This window comes from Pelophylax lessonae (assembly GCF_965119305.1).
Source record: "Pelophylax lessonae genome assembly, chromosome: 3".
Taxonomy (NCBI): domain Eukaryota; kingdom Metazoa; phylum Chordata; class Amphibia; order Anura; family Ranidae; genus Pelophylax; species Pelophylax lessonae.
The window spans coordinates 264,480,085-264,493,546 of record NC_138770.1 but is presented as its reverse complement, the minus strand read 5'-3'; the positions used below and the strand labels follow the sequence as shown (position 1 = coordinate 264,493,546).

Genomic DNA, 13,462 nt, shown 5'->3' with positions numbered 1-13,462 from the left:
TTTCCACTGCATGGAACCGAACGGTACGGTACGGCTCTGAAAAAACAGTACCTACTCGATTGTGGTTCCAACAGGTACCAAACTGGTACCATATCCCACAATCCTTTGCATGCAGTCACTACTAGCCACTGATTGGTCAGAGAATCCCACCCACCCCGTTGTTATCCCACCCACTTAACTTTAGTACTACTTTAGTGGAAAAGCAAACCTATACCGTACCGTACCGAACCGTTCCGACACTATACCATGCGGTACCGCAGTGGAAAAGCAAACCGGGCCAAGCAGGGCCGAGTAGAGCCGAGCCGGTACTTGCAGTGGAAAAGTGCCAAAAGTGTGAGTGCACTGAAAGCTGAAAATTGGCCTGGGCAGGAAAGGGGTTTAAGTGCCCAGTAAGCAAGTGGTTAAGAGTTAGTGAACAGGATTTTGTACAAAGGATAACAGAAAGCATGGTGCAGTTTGCTACTTATGGGAAAATAAGAGGGAGATGAAGAGGCAAGGGGTAGAGTTGGGGAGTAAAAGGAGTAGAATGGGGAGGACCCACACAGGTCAAGGGTGGGACATTTTTTTTTTTTTTATATAAAAAGGGGGGGGGGTGTCTTCCCCTCATCAGCGTAAGAGAATGCATTCAAGTAGAACAAAAGTGGAGGTATATGCTTCTCATATGTTTCCAAGGAAGAAATCAGGTCTTCCATCTACCCTATGCCCCTACAATCGGATAAAGCGTGGGGATGCGTTTGGCAGTATGCTGAGATATAAAACTTGGCTGTATTAGGTAATTTTTGTGCAGAATAGACTTTTTTGGGGGGTTTTTGGAGTGAAATCTCTTGCACATTTTATCAGCCAAAACAGATCATATCAATTTCCCCAACCTTTCCTGTTCAGCAATATTGCTACTGCATAATATGAAACGGTTTGGTTAGCTACCCGAGATAAACACTGGAACTACATGCTGAATCAAGTACAGCACTTTGCCTTGTAGCAGCCCTAGAGAAGGACAGAGACCTAGATCATTGCAGCTCCAACCCAGCTTATCATGATCAATTCAGCCTGTGCAAGAGAGAGACCTAGTTCTGTGCAGCTCCAACCTAGCTTATCATGATCAATTCTCTCAGTAACAAGCCTGCACATAAATTTGAAATGAGACTGACAATAAGATCCTACTAGACACTGGATTATTTCCTTCAGAATTATAGCTGCACCTTGTCATATACAGTTGGAAAAGAAACTGGTCACATTTATTGGTCGCTCTTATCAAAGCGTCATTACTAAGAATTGTACTTCGCACACACCCAGTAATTAGGTTTAAATGTTTAAAAGGAACATGACAAATGTCATTTTCCAGATCAGGACTGATTGGGATTAGCATATATAACAAAAACTATCAGCGCAAAAAAATATCAATAGTGAATGGTGCAATAAACAAATGATATAAAGACCGGCTGCACACACTAAAAGTGTCTAAACCAGACAATGTAAACTAAGTAAACCAAAAAGTAGTGTTGCGCCAGTCATGTGCACACATAGTGTAATAAAACTCAAAATCAGTGTCCATACAATCAATCAAATAAACGGTGAATCCACGTGTCCAAAACTTAATTAGTGCTTTCGTGATTAGTGCAATATCCCACCACCAGGTGAATTGGTCTCTCACCTCCACTATAGACCCACTGCTGGGTCAATCACAGCGTTGTATATACACAGGGACCTTCAGATAGTAAAGGCTATGGATAGCCTATCCCCTCCAGAGGGATCCTCACCGATAGACATAAAAAGGGGAACAAAGGAAGAGATCTAGTGCTCTCTGTATGGTTGCAGTAAACCGCTTTATTGAGTAAAAGGAATGGTACTCACAAAAGGTGGCGCTTCCAAAGCGCATACCAATCAGCATAAACGGTATCTAGGAAGAGACCGCTTCCAGCACGCAGGCTCTGTCCCCTATACGCGTGACGTCGAAGCCCAACCACAGGCGTTGACTTCCTCAGTAGTAGACCGGCTTCCTGATTGGCCAGGAGGAGGATCGGTGTGACAATTGCGAATTTTCATTCACTATTGTCACACAATGGGTGGGCTCTGGGTGCACTGCCCTGCGCCCCGGGACCACCCTTTGCATCACCCTATTAGAGCCTCTGGCTCTAATCAGGTAATTGAAAAAAAAAAAAAAACCCATTAAGCTCCATGCGTCCAGCACCCTGCATGCAGATTGGGGGGGCGGCGCCCCTGCGCCCTCAGTACACCGGCCGCCACTGACGGAACGCCCGTGAGAAAGAGGCCTTACTGATGAGTGCTGATGTGGCTGCACTGATGGGCACAGATGTGCAGCACTGACTGGCATCTCTGATGGGCAATGTTGGGACTGCACTGATGATCAATGCCCCAATGATCTGTACAGGTCTCCCCTGTGAGGAAATGCCGCTTATCAGCTCTCCTCACACAGGAAAGCCAATAACTGGCATTACCTTGTTTACATGCGATTAGACACAGCTGATCACATGGGTAAAGAACCGATGACGTTATAGGCTCTTTACCGAGATTGGGGATGCAGCGTGCTGCAGGTCACCACACGCAAGGGGACGTCATAACGTAGTCCCAGAACAATAGAACCACCCGCAGCTGTCATTTCCCTATAAAGCGCACAGGAGGCCGACCCCTTATTTTCTCACTCAGTAAACGCGTTTCTGCTGAGCATAAAGAGCCCAATTGTCCCCATTCCTGACGAGCACTCAATCGGTCCTCGTCACACTGCAAGGTCTCACCCCTCCCTGCTAGTCACCGGGTGCGGTGCTGGAGATGAGTAGGAGAAAGCAGCACAATGTTAAAAACATTAAGTGTTTAAGTCGTCGTTTCTTAAGAGCCCCAGACAATCCTAAAGCACCTCTGCCTAATAAAAAAACATCAACCCTTCATATTTTATATTCTAGCAAAGCAATTTCAAGGTTAAAAAAATAAATAAATAAAAAAAAACAGGACATACATCCAAATAGATGCAGGAATTTAAGCATGATCCCCTACCCCCCCCCCCCCCCCACACACACACACTGCACCCAATAGTGGGTGTGGTTGAATTTTCACTAACAGCGAGTGGGTCATAAAGGGGCATTAAATGGTAGGAATGCATCACATACAGAGTGTGGAGTTTAGGGATGCCCTGCTCACCTTCAGCATTTTTCCACAGCTGCCTACCTCTGCATGCCCCATCAACATCTCACTTTCACCCCTCTTCAGGTCTGACTTCTGCGTGCAACCTCCCCTTCATTATCCCCCCCCCCCACCCTCTCTTTAAAAGCTTCATAATTTTCCATGTCTTACTTTTTTTGCCGTATTAAGCTGAAGTCGGCTCTAGTACCTCCCTGCACACTGTAGATGGCTCTGCCTCTCTCTCACTTGCAGGGAGATCTAATGGGGTTGTTGGCATCCACGTTCCACCCTAGACTCCTGCATCTCTCTTGCCCAATCCTGAACTCAGTGGGAGACACTCAGGAGATCAAACCTTGTGGGAGCTGTTGGAAATACTGTACAGAAGCTGGACTTGTGTTTACAAGTGATACTGGTGAGCATGGAGAAGAGGATCTGAACCAGAGGTGGTGGAACTGAATTCCACCAAGTTTCAGCTGAAAAAAAAAAGCCCTGCATACATCCAATGAAAAAAAAAAAAAAAAAAAAAAAAAAAAAAAAAAAAAAACCACACACCTGTCTCTTTCACTAGTATTACAACTAAGAGTGGTCTAATTTTTATTAAAATAAACATAATTTTATGGCTTTTATTTGATCAACTAAATGATGGCTTTTTATGTAAAATTGAGACAACTGGTTCAATTATAATGCTACTGAATGAGAGTTTTATCACTAGGTATTTTCAAGGGATGAATGTCTCTTTAAATCGTAAATCTAATGCACGATTTCCTGAAAGCAGCCTGTGTGCATGTATGAGTAAGTAACGGAACAGTATGTGACTTTATGCTGGTGATACGGTTTTGGTTATTTTTTTATATAGCAGATTCTCATGGGGGACAAGTATATTGGGACCCTGATTTAGTCCCTTGGACAAGTCGTTTTTGAAAATATAAAGAAATAAATGTACACACCCCTAAAAATGAGTTTCTATGGTCCCCCCCCCCCCCCCCATGTTAATATTGATTTTATTTTTCCCAGAACCTAAAAGACTACTTAAAGTGGTAGTAAATGTCTGCATGCCAAAACCCACCAAGAGGCAGCGTTTGTATAACAGAAGAGGTCTTCTGTGTCATAAATGTCCCCCCTGCCTCTCAGCATTAATGCGTTCTGGGCTGCCCATGCGCAGCTCAGAGTGCATTTTTGGCACACTCCGCATGCCGTAGCAAAGTGCCCTCACCGCAGACTGGCCAAAGATTCGGAACCTGGAAAGAAGACCGGAAAGCCACTGGGGAGGGGAGCCATGACAGCCCAGTGCTGGAGGGCTCCATTTGTAGGCAAGTCTCTCATAAATTTACCAATATGTAATGCATACTAGTAAATAAAGATCTAAACCTTTGTACTTTCAAAGGAGACTTTACTACTGCTTTAAAAGGCAACTGCAGCCTCAAAACTGACACCAAAGTGTTCAAAAACAATATATCGCAAATGGTTCTGTATTGAATAATGCATTCTGTAAAGGCCAGCATAATACACTAACATTCGATAAATACAGATATTGAACCAGTCAGCCTTATTCTCCTCTTCAATTCAATAAATAGATGCAAAATAATGGAAAGGTTTGTCGTCGTCGTCGTCGCCCCCAACATAGATCTATTCTGCAGGAGCTCAAAGTTTCATGTATCTGAATATTGTGATAAATAGCTACCTATCTGCACACCTAGCAATTTACAGACAAAGCATGTCATTTACATACATCCAAATTTACCATATGCATCATGGTAACCCTTTCCATTACTTTCAAGATGCACTTTGGAAGACCTTCTCGCTCAATAGCCTTTAAATATGCTCATCTAACTGAGATAAAAAGTGTCACTCTAGTCGTCTCAGTGGTAAACAAACCATCAATATAATAATAAAAAAAAAAAAAAAAAAAAAGGAGGGGGCCTGTGGAAAAGAGATAGCTGTTACCTGCAGCAAACCATCATGTATACCTTTTATTAGTAGATTTAGAATGCAGTTAAAGTGGAGTTTCGGCCTCAAATACCATTTTTAACTAAACATACCCCTATAATACTAATCCATCGCCCTTTACAGAACTGCTATTCTCATACTTACAAGGTGTATAGTATTGGATTTTCGTCAAAATCGTACTTTTAAAAATGCTGTCTGAGCGCGGCCATCTTGGATGTAGGCATCTGAAGCCGCAGTGTAATCTGCTGTGTCCTTCCTGATTCCAGGGAGTGTTCTGGGAGTTCTTCCAGCCTCCTGCGAGTGATGACAAACAGCTCCCAGGATGCAATGCAAAGGCGGAAGTGATGTCGGTGGCCACAGAGGGGGGGAGAAGGAAGAAGTACAATCAGAAATGCCCTGAAAATAAAGGTAAGGGACCCCCGAAAAAAATGCCCAATTGTTGATCAGCATAACGAGCACTCCAGGAATCACTAAAAATTGCAAAATAGGCCGGAACTCCGCTTTAAGCATACCATTTTTTTTAAATCTTATATTAGTAGTTTCAAAATCCACAGATCTGGGAGGAACCATCATTCTTGGAATAGGGATAAAAAGACACTGACAGAAGACCTATGGACAAAATCCAGGAATCTGTATGACGCACTTGTTCTTTAAAGATGACTATGTAGACTACCTCTAATTTCTTAGAAGCCCTCCCCAGTCACCATAAGCCTTGCCTGGCTCATGCTCCCCTCAGGCTAAGTTGTCACAGCTTTTAAAAATATCAAAATATCAGTGCAGCACTAATTAAAATGAAATTAAAATAAACTAGGAATACTACATAGAGAGAAAAAAAAAAAGTCATACGTTCTATGCTGATATTCCATGTTAGAACAATGTTTTTGGTGTTGTCATTAAGTTTCTGCATAAATACCTTCCGTTTACTGTTAAGTGTATCGTAAGGATGACCGCAGTCGCAGTGGTACGAATATTCAGTGATTTCAACATAACTATAAATAAGTTAAATATATATATATATATATATATATATATATATATATATATATATATATATATATATATATATATATATATATATATATATATATATATATATATATATATATATAGTACAGTGAAACTGCAGGAAAGGGCACTGGGGGGCAAACTAATGTCAATTTATTTTATAATGTAATCCAATAGGATTAAACTATATCAGTGTGTTTTACTTTTCAAATTTGCCGCCGGTTCCACCCCCCTGCGAGCGTCACATCGCAGAAGACGGAAGCCGGGGCTCACAGCATCGGGCGGAAGATCCGGCCGCCGTATGCTGCAGGGACACATCGCTGGATCCCAGGGACAAGGTAAGTACCCTCTACCAGGATCCAGCGATGCTCCCTGGTGGTAACCCCGAGTGTGGCTCGGGGTTACCGCTAATGGCACTAAAATTCCACTCCGAGCCACACACGGGAATAGTGCTAAGGAGGTTAAAGGAGATGTACAGCCAGCTGGTTTGGCTGTACATCTATGGCTCACAGGAGTGCAGTTCGTTCTGCACTCCTGCGATTCGTTTTCAGCAGAAAGCAGGCTGAAGGCACCGCGTCATCGGGACAATGGAAGTCGGGATCTGCCACGTGCCTTGACTGACACCTGGCTCAGTCTCTTAGGGAAGCCACTCTGCTACCTCCACAGCTCAGCGCTTCAATGAGCGAGGAGGCGGCAGAGCAGAGAGCGTTGATTGACAGTCAGAAGCTCTCTGCTCGGGGAGCTGTCAGAACTGAGCGATCAGCAGTATTCGATCGCTCGGTTCTCAGTGTAGAGGTGCCAAGGGACAGGTGCAGCATCGGACCAATGCAGCATCCACCTAGGTAAGTAGAACTCTCATAAAACCCAAAGCCATACTTATCTTTTGAGGAGAAAAAAAAAGGAAATGCTCAAAAGCGCCTAAACGCTCATTAACACTAGGCACGTTCCTGCGTTAATGCATTCTAATGACCATAATTTTGAGCAATAGAATTTATTAACGCCGGACATAGGAACACACACACACACACACACATTCATGCATGCATGCATATGCAAAAACGCTGCGTTTTATGGAGTTCCGGCCTTTATCGTTTAATGCACTGGGGCCCTGAAGGTTCTAGTTAAACCTCTGACTGGACTTCTACTTTAACTTCTTCTGGACCGGCCACCGCAGATATACTGCGACAGGCAGCCCCTCCTGCGCGAAACGACGTAGCCCTACATCGGCAGCGCGCCTGCTGCTAGGGGGCGAGCTTCTGCCCCCACTCCGCAGCGGGGACTCCGATGCATGTGGCCGGCGGCACTGAGTGCTGGTTCACACTTATGCGATGCGGGAGGGCTGCGAATTCGCAGCCTGTTCCCGCATCGCAAACGCACACCTGGCATTTCACACTGCCATATGCGATACGCTGGGGGTGTCAATGTAATCTTAACGACACCCCCAGTTTGATCGCATATCGCAGTGCAGTCTTACAGTTCGCACAGGATCGGATCGCACAAGTGTGAACCACTGTGCGATCCGATCCTGATGCGTCTTTGCTGCGGGTGCGGTGCGAATTTAACCATACAAAGTGTATGGCTAAACTCGCACCGCACAGCCGATCGCATGTAATGAAGGAACAGTGCGCTCCGACATTACATGCGATCGCCGCAGCCAAACTAGTGTGAACCGGCACTGATTGCCACCGGCACCCCTGATCGCTCCCCGCTGAGAGAGAGAAGGACGGTCAGCTATTGTAAACACAAACAGCAAATTCCTGTTTACTTATTTCATCTACATGTGACTGGATAGCCTCCATTTATTTTTATCTTTTTCAACATTTGTACAAATTTCTTGGGTGTTTTCAGGTCTTTTGTTTTAGGGGAAAAGACTGCGTGACAAACGTGTGCATTTTCAGGAACTCCCATTGAAGTCCATTGGGACTAAAACTGCACGACTCAGAAACGGATGTACTTTTTCAAGCTTTGAGTAACAAAGGTCAGGTGTGAACGGGCACCAATGAGTATAATGGGAATCTTGATGCTGACTAGAGATGAACTTAAGCCTAGGTTTACTGAGGGCGGGTTTGAAATCGAGCGAGTTTAGCTGAAATCGTACGATTTCAAACCCAACTTGGGGGTTATTTGACAGACATCTGTGCGGGTTCATAAATAGATGTCTAATGAAATCGCAGAAACTACTTTTGGTAATCAGTGCAGTGCCGCAGAGTCACTGTCACACCAACTAAGGCGGTGCCATTGTGGGCAATAGACTCCGATTTGGCATGCAATTTGACCTGTCAAATCGGCCCAATGTGAACGTGGGTTAAGTGCCGGCTCACTCCACAATTTCTGCATGCTCTTTTTTTGTGTGTTCCAATGAGTTTTTGATATGTTCCAGCGTGTTTTTCCCCCCCCTCTTTTTTTCTTCAACTCAAACAAAAAAACGATAACTTTTTTTTTTTTTTTTTTTTTTAAAAACAACAAAACAAAACAACAAACGTCACAACATCCTCTGTGCCGTAGTTTTGCACAGAGCAACCCCAAACCTCTTCTTGAGTCCCCCACCCGCAATCCAGGTCCCTCCCTCCAGCGGAGTGCCCCCAGACAGGAGCCATAGAGCCCCTCATCCCCCCTCTCTCCTGATTGGCTCAGTGGCTGTAATTAACAGCAGCAGCTCCCAGTTGGCGGCTGCACACAGAATATGTATTACTTTCATGCAAAGAATACATTAAGGTAAAAAATCTTGAGCCTTTCCAACCACTTTAAGGACAGGTGTGTTCCAGTGCATTTTGACGCTTTCCATACAGAAGAAAAAAAAAAAGAAAAAGGAGGAAGAAAAAAGTGCAGCATGTTCTACTTTTGTTGACTGCACTGGAACGCACTGCAACGGTGTGAGCTACCCACTGGAATTTTTGATGCAGAATAAAAAATGCAATGGATTGCCTCTGGTGAGAACTGGCCCTGAGCATTCTCCAACTTGAACTCCAAATGCTGGCATTTCTGTACTACACTGAGCTACAGGCTGGGTTATTCCTCGTTCTGCCGCTCACCCCAGGGTATGGTATGCCTTCCCCCCTCCCCAACGCTCACTCCAGAGCACGATACACCCCACCCAACGCTCACCCCAGAGCACGGTACACCCCGCCCAACGCTCACCCCAGAGCACGGTACACCCCGCCCAACGCTCACCCCAGAGCACGGTACACCCCGCCCAACGCTCACCCCAGAGCACGGTACACCCCGCCCAACGCTCACCCCAGAGCACGGTACACCCCGCCCAACGCTCACCCCAGAGCACGGTACACCCCGCCCAACGCTCACCCCAGAGCACGGTACACCCCGCCCAACGCTCACCCCAGAGCACGGTACACCCCGCCCAACGCTCACCCCAGAGCACGGTACACCCCGCCCAACGCTCACCCCAGGGCACGATACACCCCGCCCAACGCTCACCCCAGGGTACGATACACCCCGCCCAACGCTCACCCCAGGGTACGATACACCCCGCCCAACGCTCACCCCAGGGTACGATACACCCCGCCCAACGCTCACCCCAGGGTACGATACACCCCGCCCAACGCTCACCCCAGGGTACGATACACCCCGCCCAACGCTCACCCCAGGGTACGATACACCCCGCCCAACGCTCACCCCAGGGTACGATACACCCCGCCCAACGCTCACCCCAGGGTACAGTACACCCCGCCCAACACTCACCCCAGGGTACAGTACACCCCGCCCAACACTCACCCCAGGGTACAGTACACCCCGCCCAACACTCACCCCAGGGTACAGTACACCCCGCCCAACACTCACCCCAGGGTACAGTACACCCCGCCCAACACTCACCCCAGGGTACAGTACACCCCCAAGAACCAATGAAAGAAAAAGGGAATGATAATGTACAGGGCCTCTAGTAACCTGCCCACTCCCCCTTGGATGGTGGGGCTCTACGGCAGCAAAAAAGCATATACAGTAAAACCTTGGTTTGAGAGTAACTTGGTTTAAGAGCGCTTTGCAAGACAAGCAAAATTTTCAAATAAATTTTGACTTGATATACAAGCGATGTCTTGATATACAAGTAGCCTCAAGTCACAGCTGAGTATAAAAGAGAAGAGAGGCGCCTCTAAGTGTAGCAATATGGTTACATTTAATGAAGGTACAACATTTAGCAACTCACATGGTTGATGATTGGAACAGGCACATCTAAGTATGCAGGCATTCGGGGTAAAGCTGTCCACATAGGACCATCCTCCGCACCGCCATCTACGTCATCCCTTCCATGCTGCCCTTCACTTTCAGATCGCTTTACTCAAGGGTGGTCTTCCCGGTCAGGATTACAGACTAGCAGCCGGCGGTGCAGAAGATAGTCTATGTGGACAGCTTTACCCCAGATGCCTGCATACTTAGATGTGACTGTTTTATTCATCAACCATGTGAGTTGCTAAATGTTGTACCTTCATTAACCACTTAAGCCCCGGAAGATTTTACCCCCATTCCGACCAGGGGGTATTTTGCGATTCGGCACTGCGTGAATTTAACGCACAATTGCGCGGTCGTGCGACGCTGTACCTAAACGAATTTGACGTCCTTTTTTTCCCACAAACAGAGCTTTCTTTTGGTGGTATTTGATCACCTGTGCGATTTTTTGATCACGCGCTATAAACAAAAAAAGAGCGTCAATTTTGCAAAAATAGCAATATTTTTCACATTTTTTTATATGAAATTCCCCAAAAAAAAATGTAAAAATCAAAATTTTTAAAAATTTTCGGCCAATTTGTTTTATGCTACCTATGTTTGGTAAAAAAAAAAAAAAAAAAAAAAAAAAAAAAAAAAAAAAAAAAAAAATCGCAAAAAGCGTATTTTGATTGGTTTGCGCAAAAGTTATCGCGTTTACTAACAAAGGGAAAGATTTTTGTCATTTTTGTTGTTTTTTTTTTTAACGCGTAATGGCGGCGATCTGCGATTTTTTTTGCGGTACTGCGACATTGCGGCGGACAGATCGGACCCTTGACTGACATTTTTGACACTTTTGGGGTTACCAGTGACATTTCTACAGTAATCAGTGCTATACATATGCACTGTTACTGTAAAAATACACTGGTAGTGAAGGGGTTAACTTTATTTGGAAGGGAGGGGCTGTGTGTGTCCCTAGGGGCGTGGTTTCTACTGTGATTGGCTGTGGCTCTAGCTGTAAGGACACTGATCAACGGATCTACATACTAGATCCGTTTTATCAGTGTCTTTGCAGCGAGGAGAATGACAGGCAGTTTGTTTACACAAGCTGCCTGACATTCTCCCTCTCCCCCGCCGATCGCCGAGTGGCCGGCGGACATCGGGTCCGCTGGTCACACGCGCGGGGGGGGTCCGTGACCACGCGGGAGCGCGCCTCCGGGGGCGCGCGCTCGCTCCCTAGACCCTCACAAGCAAGCAACGTAGCCCTACGTTAGTTTGCCTGTGAGGGGCTGACCGCCGACGTAGATAGTCGTGCGGCGGTCGGCAAGTGGTTAAATGGAACCATATTGCTACACTTAGAGGCGCCTCTCTTCTCTTTGATACCCTGTAGCTCCTGCTGGATTTTGATTCCAATCCCCTTGTGGAAGCGGCTATTTGTGGATGGACATTTTATGGTTACACAACCAATCACATTGCTATAATCTTTTTATATGGACTATAAACTTAAGGACTTATGAATAATGGTTGTGGAATAAATCATCTGAGTTTCCATTATTTCTTATGGGGAAATTCGCTTTGATATAAGAGTGCTTTGGATTACAAGCATGTTTCCGGAACGAATTATGCTCGCAATCCAAGGTTTTACTGTATATGAACAAACAAGGCACCCAGATACAGTAGCTTAAAGAGCTATACTAGATGAGCCACCAGGGAATGGTTACAAAGTAAAAAATGTAAAAGAGCCACAAACGTAACAAAAAGCTTCATTAAAATCCAAGTATTTTTTGTGGCTCTTTATTACATTTTTTTCTAGTATGGCTCTTTAGTCTACTGTATCTGGGTGCCTTGTTTGTTCAAACAGTACACCTCCCCCCCCCCCCCCCCAACACTCACCCCAGGGTACGGTACGACCCCCCCTCACGCTCACCCCAGGGTACGGTACGACCCCCCCACCATGCTCACCCCAGGGTACGGTACAACCCCCCCCACCACGCTCACCCCAGGGTACGGTACGACCCCCCCCACCACGCTCACCCCCGGGTATGGTTTGACCCCCCCCACCACGCTCACCCCAGGGTATGGTTTGACCCCCCCCACCACACTCACCCCAGGGTATGGTACGACGCCCCCCTCACGCTCACCCCAGGGTACGGTACGACCCCCCCCCCCTCACGCTCACCCCAGGGTACGGTACGACCCCCCCCTCACGCTCACCCCAGGGTACGGTACGACCCCCCCCCCCCCCCACGCTCACCCCAGGGTACGGTACGACCCCCCCCCTCACGATCACTATAGGATATGGCCCTGCCCCCCTGACAGTCACCGCAGGGTACACAAAAATTGGACTTTAGGCATTGGACGGATGTCCAGGCTCATGAGCCCTTTGGGAATCAAGCTTCAAATTTCCCAGGTGTGAGGATTCACCTAATTCAAACTGGAAGGATCCTTTAGTAAACCCATATCCCATCGGTCATCAGGTGCCTTACCAATGGGTGTACTATTTAGGGCTTTACTAAAACTGGAACGTGCTAAATCTGAAGCAGCGGTGCATAGAAACCAATCAGCTTCCAGTTTTTAGTGTGAAAGCCTAATTGAAAAAGCTGAAGTTAGAAGCTGATTGGCTGCCATGCTCAGCTGCACCCGGTTTTACTCTCCACAGTTCTCTCACCTCTACTCGGAACACATCGCTGCTGTTAGCGGAGCTGTAGGTAGCCCAGAGCGGAGTACAGGAACCCCGGTCCTCACACATGACACATCCCCAGTCCAGGCTGTCACTCACCTACAACATAATGTCCGCTCCTGTCACATCGTGCTCCGGATCCTTCTGCCTCTATTCCCCGAACAACACGGACACAGCTCAGCCCTACTCCGCCCGCCCCTCTCTACTATAATAGGGCGCTCCCAGTGATGTGCCTGGAATGGGCGGAGCTGTGTGTGTGTGGGGGCGGTCCCGGCCGGCACAGGTGTGACAGCTCACCTTTTCTTTCTCCTATTGTAAACTTCCGCCCCCTATATACCTCCATCTGTCCTGTATGTACACTGCATTCTTCTCCCACTGGGGGGAGCTGTCACTGGAGCTTCCTGCGTGTCTGTCCGTCCGTCTCAAGCATCTCATTCAACTCCTTATTTACACTTATTGCATACATCACATAGGCTCAATGCGAAAACCATTGGTGTGCGCAGTCTTATTGCCTTTGTCCTGCAGGGTTTGTTTTTT

The 13,462-nt window shown here is 46.7% G+C and overlaps 1 protein-coding gene across 2 annotated transcripts in view; it reads right to left on the bottom strand.

Annotated features, from left to right (window-relative positions):
• The window catches only part of GPR160 (G protein-coupled receptor 160), a 46,573-nt gene extending 33,464 nt beyond the window's left edge, over nucleotides 1-13,109 (bottom strand). The window contains exon 1 of one of the 2 annotated variants that reach the window (XM_082252364.1): nucleotides 13,025-13,109. The gene's annotated coding sequence lies outside the window, so the exon portion shown is untranslated. The remainder of the gene's footprint in view (nucleotides 1-13,024) is intronic. The other variant, XM_082252365.1, reaches the window with a different exon arrangement.
• Nucleotides 13,110-13,462: the final 353 nt, after the last annotated feature.